Source organism: Podarcis pityusensis, assembly GCF_964106645.2.
Source record: "Podarcis pityusensis genome assembly, chromosome: 4".
In the NCBI taxonomy this organism is placed as follows: Eukaryota; Metazoa; Chordata; class Lepidosauria; order Squamata; family Lacertidae; genus Podarcis; species Podarcis pityusensis.
In genome coordinates this window covers 3,346,603-3,355,870 of record NC_138027.1, presented here as the reverse complement: position 1 = coordinate 3,355,870, position 9,268 = coordinate 3,346,603, and positions in this window count along the sequence as shown.

Genomic DNA, 9,268 nt, shown 5'->3' with positions numbered 1-9,268 from the left:
GCACAGGCAATAAAAGCAAGGGAGAGGGATTTGCACACGAATGGGGAGGGGCTGGTCCTCCTTGCACTTTTCGATGCAGGACTTCCCATGCCTTCGTCCAGGCCTCAAGTAAAATGGCCCAAGGGTAGGCGGAAAGACTGAAAAGCCTCTGCCTGGAACTCAATGCCCAACGGAGTAAAGTCAATTTCTTTGGTATTTTGGCGGATGGCTCAACAGAGAGGTCCACCGTGGCACCTGAGATCATTTCCTTTTATTCTATATTTGAAGATGAAGTGAAATGTACCTATGGAGCCCTTGGCAGAATGTACTCGTAGACTATGCCGCAGGGCCCTGGTCTCAGGAGACAGAGCGTTCCACCAGGAACTGAAAAGGCCTAGGCTCTGATTGAGGCAAATCTGACTTTATTATTGTTGGTGGTTTAATAGTTGAGCGCCAGCATTTCGTACTGGTCTCTTTTGGTGCTGTTTTCACAATGCTTTATGCTGTGTTTTCATGACATTTCTGCCAAGATTGTTTGATTGACTTGATGTTATCGGCCGCTCAGAGGATTTGGCCCAGGAGCGTCCAGAAACTGCATCCTCTTGGGCGAACCCCAGAGCTGAGCACTGCACAGAGTTCTGCATCTGCAAGGGGAGATCAGGATGCGGCCGGGAGCGAGTCCCTCTCAGCACAGAAGAGCCCCCTCCCTCTGGAAACCCCCAAAAGGAGACCTCTCCAAACTCGGCTCTCCTCCCCAGAACTGAACTGCTTGGCGAGCCTGGCCTTCCTGCCTGGTGTGGGCAGGCTCTGGCTGGCAGGCGCCTCTGCCTTCCTGCTTGGTGTGGGCAGGCTCTGGCTGGCAGGCGCCTCTGCCTTCCTGAATGGTGTGGGCAGGCTCTGGCTTGCAGGTGCCTCTGCCTTCCTGCCTGGTGTGGGCAGGCTCTGGCTGGCAGGCGCCTCTGCCTTCCTGAATGGTGTGGACAGGCTCTGGCTTGCAGGTGCCTCTGCCTTCCTGCCTGGTGTGGGCAGGTTCTGGCTGGCAGGCGCCTCTGCCTTCCTGCCTGGTGTGGGCAGGTTCTGGCTGGCAGGCGCCTCTGCCTTCCTGCCTGGTGTGGGCAGGCTCTGGCTGGCAGGCACCTCTGCCTTCCTGCCTGGTGTGGGCAGGCTCTGGCTGGCAGGCGCCTCTGCATTCCTGCATGGGGTGGGCAGGCTCTGGCTTGCAGGTGCCTCTGCCTTCCTGAATGGTGTGGGCAGGCTCTGGCTGGCAGGTGCCTCTGCCTTCCTGCCTGGTGTGGGCAGGCTCTGGCTGACAGCCGCCTCTGCCTTCCTGCCTGGTGTGGGCAGGCTCTGGCTGGCAGGCGCCTCTGCATTCCTGCATGGGGTGGGCAGGCTCTGGCTTGCAGGTGCCTCTGCCTTCCTGAATGGTGTGGGCAGGCTCTGGCTGGCAGGCGCCTCTGCCTTCCTGCCTGGTGTGGGCAGGCTCTGGCTGGCAGGCGCCTCTGCATTCCTGCATGGGGTGGGCAGGCTCTGGCTTGCAGGTGCCTCTGCCTTCCTGAATGGTGTGGGCAAGCTCTGGCTGGCAGGCGCCTCTGCCTTCCTGCCTGGTGTGGGTAGGCTCTGGCTGGCAGGCGCCTCTTCCCGGCACGCGTTTCCCTGACCTTCCTCCTGGGGAGTCTGGAAATAAGCTCTGGCTCTCAGCCCTGGGGCTCCTTCCTCCTCTGGGTAGCAGGAGCATATGGGGGGGGGGGGAATCTTTGCACCCCTGACCCTCTCCTCCCTGACTTGGGGTCCCCCCAGGCCCCCTCCCCTGCTGCAGCCCTGGGACCCCCCACCAGATCCCAGAGAGAGAGGAGACTCACCAGATCCCAGGAGGGGGCTGCGATTCGGCCCTTGCAGGAGAGACCCCAAAGCAACACCCCCCCTTCCTTGCAGGAAACGACTGGGAGGGAGGGGCTTTAGCTCTGGAGGACCAGCCCCCCTTGCTTCCTGTCCTCTCTAGGAAGGCAGCTCAGTTCCCTTTAACCCTTGCCAAGCCGAGTCCACCCAGCTCAGCTCCCCCCCCCCCCCCATTGCAGACTCCCGGAGCCAGGGCAGAACCTCAGATTTCTTTGAATTTTTGTTATTTTTTCTTGATGCAGGGGGGCAGTCTGGCTACGCCAATGGCCAGAGATGCTTGGAGGGGGGGGGGGAGGTTTTGGCTCTTTGTTGGGCTCTGAGCATCTCCCTCCCTTGGCCAGAAACCAGAGGAAGAGCTTGCAGGGAAAAGGGCTTTGCAGGAGGCAAGGAAGCTCCTCCTAGAATTCAGGAGTGGAGAGATAGGAGGGGATCCCAGGGTCATCTAGTCCAACCCCCAGCAATGCAGGAATCTCAGCTAAAGCATCCATGGCAGATGGCCGTCCGATCTCTGCCTAGAAACCTAGAAAGGGTAGGAATCTGATTATTTGGAGTATTGAAGGGAAGACTGGGGGCCACTGGGAAAATACAGGCTAAGCTCCCTTTCCAAGCCTGGGCCTCACCTGGGATACAGGTGTTAACATGAGGAAAGATCTTGATGGCCCATCTTGATGGTCCTGGTCCATGGACAGAGTTTACCATGGTGATGAGTGTACACAAAATAATAATAATAACAATAATAATACTACCACCATTGATCATGGTGTCCTCTGTCTGAGTTAGGGGTGGGTGATACCACTTGGCAGTGCTTCTGGTCCTTTGTGGATGAGCATCTCCACAGGGCGATTGTTATGTACTGAGTTGAACAGGATCCAAACTGCAGCAGTCTGATTGGTCCTAGAACAATGCAGCAGTATGATTGGTCTGCAGGAGCCACCAATCCAGCTCCAGATGGAAGTGAATCCACAACCTGATTGGCCTACAGGAGAATTCCGGAATTAGCCAATCATGTGCAGCCCATTGTGTAAATAATGTATATAAAGCAGATACTTTGGGGAAAACATTCATTCCTCCTCACCACTATGAGCTGAATAAAGAGCATGAAATCACTCTCGACTCAGAGTATATTTCAGGGATGCTTCGGAAGTGCTCTTTGACCCATGGAGCCTTCAATGTGGGGTTCCTTGGGGTTTGATTTTATCCCCTAAGAAAACATGAAACCACTAGGTGGGGTTATCCAGAGATTTGAGGTACGTGGTCAGCAACTTGCTGGTGACACTCAGTTCTCCTTCTCCTTGACATCTGCAGGTCAGGCAGTCAATGCTCTGGAGCAGTGTATAGAGTGTATAGTACTACTTTATTGATTACCATGAAATAGAAATAACAAGACAGGGGAACCTGTGACCGTACACCCATATACAGCCCACGTCTTCAGCGCTTGCATGGGCTGGGTGTCAGGAGACCTTCTTAGACCTTCCGATCACAGCAGCACAGCATTCCCCTGGAACAGGTCCTGGTGCAGTGGACTCACATTTGCTAGTGTGAGCACTTCAAAAGCAGCAGAGAAACGGAAACCATACTGTGGAGGTTTTCGTTGCATAACTAATTTTATTTCTACTGATTTAACAAATAAAAGAACATAACAAACATGCACGTGAGAGTTACAGATAGGTAGCCGTGTTGGTCTGCCATAGTCAAAACAAAAAAATTCCTTCCAGTAGCACCTTAAAGACCAACTAAATTAGTTCTTGGTATGAGCTCATACCAAGAACTAATTTAGTTGGTCTTTAAGGTGCTACTGGAAGGAATTTTTTTGTTATGCACGTGAGAGTCAGCTCTCTCATCCTGCCACCTAGTCTCTAGACAGATCAAAGAAAAACAGCACAATGCTAGGGACGGAAGTCTGGAGGAGTGGTTTCCGCCCCCTCCTTTCTCTGAGACAGAAAGTAAAACAAACGTGATCTTTGCAATGGGAGGGATGAAAATACTGACAACATGCACTCCGTCTCACACACACATTCATGCTTCCAAACTCACCACTCTCTCTGCGGAATTGATCAGGTTCAGAAAGAGTTTTGGGGGGACCAGAAGTGGAATCCCACTGCGTCTGGCACACACCTCAAATTGGAAATCCTCACCTTATATACCGTATTTTTCGCTCTATAACACGCACCCGACCATAACACGCACGTCGTTTTTAGAAGAGGAAAACAATAAAAAAAATTTCTAAACGAAACAGTGGATGTATGATTTTTGTGGTTCATGCTGTGGCCACAGACATGTGATCTGACGGTGAGTTTGGGGTAGCCCAATGCAAAAATCCTGAGGATCCATGTGGATCCATGCTTTGTAACCACGTTTTTGCACCACTGTGGCCCCAGGCAACAGTGGGTGCGTGATTTTTTTGGTGCAAGCTGTAGCCATGGACATGCTATGTGATCTGATGGTGAATTTGAGGTGACCCAGTGCAAAAATCCTGAGGATCCGTGTGGATCTGTGCTTTGTAACCACGTTTTAAGTGGGGAGGGAAGGAAAAGCACTCAAGGGACAAGGAGCATGCGTGGGGTAGGTGGAGAAGGATGCTGTTAATAATGCAGAAGAGGGGTATAGGGGAGAAGGCTCCTCTCCTCTCCCGCTTTGCTCCTTTAAAGCAAGCAGGCTCTCTGTCCCCTCTCTCCTCCCCACTCAGCGGCTCTTCTCCCGCTTTGCTGTTTCAAAGCGAGCCACGGAGGAGGGAAGCATTCGCTCCGTAACACGCACAGACATTTCCCCTTACTTTCTAGGAGGAAAAAAATGCGTGTTATGGAGCGAAAACTACGGTACTTTCTTGGCATGTTCTTGGCATATCAAAACTCTTACTGTTCGAAACTGATGTTGTATAGCTGGTCTTCATGCCTCCTTGCATGTACCGTTCCCAACATACTGCTTTGGCCAGAACATGCACATTCCATTAGTTCTTTGATCAACACAGTTCACTGATCAACTGCATCCATTTTGTGGTGTTCTTCAGCCATCTTAGGCCCATACAAACCATGCCATTCATTACATATTCCGCCTCTTGATGTGTAAATTTATTTATACTTCACTTTAATATCAATATGCAAATATTCTAAGACAGAATTCAATCGTGTCTGCAGATTCTTTAAGCGTTTAAGGAAAATGCATATCCAATTACACTGAATAATATCAACAGAATAATCACAATAGGGTGTTTCAATAGATGTAAGAAAGCAGACGTCTTTGGAGAATAGCCTTTAAATATATCCCACCAATGATATTCAGTAAGGCTAGATTCTTCATTAGCAATTCATTGAAATTCTCCATTTTCATATTGTATTTTTACAAATGCCTTTTTTGTATTCTAAGCATGTTGTTCCAAGTGTTTTCGTATTTGATCATTATGAAAAAACAATGCCATTAACTTCTGATAGTCTGGTCCTATAGAAATATCAAAACTTGATAGGTTTAATGGCAAATACACAGAATCCTTAATTGTTTCCAACACAATATTTCCAGTTCTCAAATTTTGCACATAGGTTATGTAGATTTCCCAACATCACTACAGGTTACATTTGCATCCCTGATGTTTATCAATTCCAGTGAGAGTTCCATCTGACCACAATTCAGGGTCCACAGTGGTAACACGTAAGCATCCAATCCCAGCATCTTGAATAAAAGTATCATTACTCATCTTTTTTAATTGACAGATTCCATCACTAACATCAAACACACAAGGTTCACTTTGTCCAAAATGTGGTGGTCAGACATATCCGTTCCCCCATTTTTCACACCTAGAGATTTCAATCATAACATTATCCTTATGATTCAAAACATTAGAACATAACACCTTGTGAGAAAGAAAATAAGGAACCCAAAATATATCATTAACAATCATAGGTAAAGGCGTAACATCGCACATCATAGATATTGTGGTATTCTACTATGTTCAAGTGATGATAATTCTACTTTCCATACTTCATTAATAATCAGGTAATCAGTTAATCTAAACCACTCAGAATAATCTGTATGTAATATACTTTCAAGATTTCCTATTTGCACAAACATATGACCATGATTCCTCTGTGGAATTATACCAGAAGTGTCTCATACACCCCAGGTAGTGTGGTTGCTGACCTTGAGCCAGACATCCTGGAGAGTGAAGTCAAATGGGCCTTAGAAAGCACTGCTAATAACAAGGCCAGTGGAAATGATGATATCAATCAATCAATCCTTTATTAGGCATAGCAAACCACACATTATAAATCAAACACCGTATACAGATTGTGGAAAATATGAATTTAGCATAACAATTCGCATAAATAAACAGTATAAGACTACCACATCATCGACCATTCAAGAACCACTAAATCTCTCTATAATGGCCCAGTCTTTCCACATGAACAGCACTCAGAAATTTAGCCACTATTAAAGTGATTTGATCATTCCTGTCCGAGAGCAGGTCCTGAACCATTGGCAGCATAGAACCGAGCCTGTTAGATTGTAAGGCCTCTAACAATTGTCTTCTGGCATAAATGCCAAAATCACAAGAAAAGAAAATATGCTCCAATGTATCAGGTTCCTGCCTACTACATTTGCAGAGACGCTCTGCTTCTGGGAGAGCTAAATATCTTCTTCTTACATATTAAAACATATTAAATCTGGCTAGCATAAACAGTCTGCACAGTTCATGATTCTTCAGATTTGTTATGTAACCCTCTTGAAAATCTCTACACAACGGGAGATTTAAATAGAGAGGAGAGCAAGTGCTGTGCTTTGCAACCTCAAGAGTGGAGAGAACACTTTTTCCTGTCAAAATTATTCCTGATAATTTCTCAAGTATCTTTGGGGTCAGAATTTTCAACGTCAATTAGATGAAGCCCTATTTGTAAATTACATTATCACTTAAAAGGTTGTAAAGGAGTGAGTTAGGAGATAGGGCTCTATAATGCAGGAAGATCCAATATTTCAAGGTTCTCAACCATACTCTTACTGATAAAGGAAGTATTCCCAACTCACAACATAGGAAGTGATGATATTTCAGCTGAACTATTTAAAATTTTAAAAGATGAGGCTGTTAAGGTACTACACTCAATATGCCAGCAAGTTTGGAAAACTCAGCAGTGACCAGAGGATTGGAGAAGATCAGTCTACATCCCAATCCCAAAGAAGGGCAGTGCCAAAGAATGCTCCAACTACCGCACAATTGCACTCATTTCACATGCTAGCAAGGTTATGCTTAAAATTCTACAAGGCAGGCTTAAGCAGTATGTGGACCAAGAACTCCCAGAAGTGCAAGCTGCATTTAGAAGAGGCAGAGGAACCAGAGACCAAATTGCAAACATGCGCTGGATTATGGAGAAAGCTAGAGAGTTCCAGAAAGACATCTACTTCTGCTTCATTGACTACGCAAAAGCATTTGACAGTGTCGACCACAGCAAACTATGGCAAGTTCTGAAAGAAATGGGAGTGCCTGGTCACCTCATCTGTCTCCTGAGAAATCTCTATGTGGGACAAGAAGCTACAGTTAGAACTGGATATGGAACAACTGATTGGTTCAAAATAGGGGAAAGAGAACGGCAAGGCTGTATATTGTCTCCCTGCTTATTTAACTTATATGCAGAATTCATCATGCGAAAGACTGGGCTGGATGAATCCCAAGCCAGAATTAAGATTGCCAGAAGAAATATCAACAACCTCAGATATGCAGATGACACAACTTTGATGGCAGAAAGTGAGGAGGATTTAAAGAACCTTTTAATGAGTATGAAGGAGGAGAGCGCAAAATATGGTCTGAAGCTCAACATCCAAAAAACTAAGGTCATGGCCACTGGTCCCATCACCTCCTGGCAAATAGAAGAGGAAGAAATGGAGGCAGTGAGAGATTTTACTTTCTTGGGCTCCATGATCACTGCAGATGGTGACAGCAGTCACAAAATTAAAAGACGCCTGCTTCTTGGGAGAAAAGCAATGACACACCTAGACAGCATCTTAAAAAGCAGAGACATCACCTTGCCAACAAAGGTCCACATAGTTAAAGCTATGGTTTTCCCAGTAGTGACGTATGGAAGTGAGAGCTGGACCACAAAGAAGGCTGATCGCCGAAGAATGGATGCTTTTGAATTATGGTGCTGGAGGAGACTCTTGAGAGTCCCATGGTCTGCAAGAAGATCAAATCGATCCATTCTTAAGCAAATCAGCCCTGAGTGCTCACTGGAAGGACAGATCCTGAAGCTGAGGCTCCAATACTTTGGCCACCTCATGAGAAGAGAAGACTCCCTGGGAAAGACCCTGATGCTGGGAAAGATGGAGGGCACAAGGAGAAGGGGACGACAGAGGACGAGATGGTTGGACGGTGTTGTCGAAGCTACCAGCATGAGTTTGACCAAACTGCGGGAGGCAGTGGAAGACAGGAGTGCCTGGCGTGCTCTGATCCATGGGGTCAAGAAGAGTTGGACATGACTAAAAGACTAAACAACAACAATTAGCATTATTACCTAATAATGCAATCTTTATATAGAGAGAGCCAGTGTGGTGTAGTGGTTCAGAGCGGTAGACTCGTAATCTGGGGAACCGGGTTCGCGTCTCCGCTCCTCCACATGCAGCTGCTGGGTGAACTTGGGCTAGTCACACTTCTCTGAAGTCTCTCAGCCCCACTCACCTCACAGAGTGTTTGTTGTGGGGGAGGAAGGGAAAGGAGAATGTTAGCCGCTTTGAGACTCCTTGAGGTAGTGATAAAGCGGGGTATCAAATCCAAACTCTTCTGATAACCATTTGTTGCAAAGTAATACAAGAGATAGCTATAGAAATTTCTTTTAACGAATCATTATGCACACACAGCAAAGCATATAGGGTCTTATTTAAATGATCAAACTGTTCCAGGCTTAAAGAAGCGGCAATAGCATGAAATCGGTATCCTTTTCAAAATCGTTTCAGGAACCTTGTGCTTCTTGTTTCTCACACACAGAGACGCTTCGAGAACCCTCTTGATTTCACTGGAATAGGAAAGATCTCTCCACATCAGATCAATACTTTCTGTACTAAGAAATGCAAACTGACAAGTTTGACTCTATAGATACTCCCCTGGCTCTATAGATATTCTCCTCAAAGAGGATCAGAGCCACTTCTCCCTCCATCCAACGCTCTCCCATCTCAAATCCAGCCCTCTCCAACTCTCTCCCCTTTATTTTCCTGCCCAAAGTCCTGGCTCCATCCGCTTCCCTCTGGCTGGCGGTCAAGGTAGCCAATCAGAGAGGCTCTGGCCCTCTGGTGGAATTCTCAGGCACTGCATCCCCAGACTCTGCTGTCCATCAAACCCCCGTCTTCTATTGGTGCATCTGGTTCTTCCTGCCTAAGTGCAAAGCTTTACTTTTCTCCCTACTGAAATTCATTTTGTGAG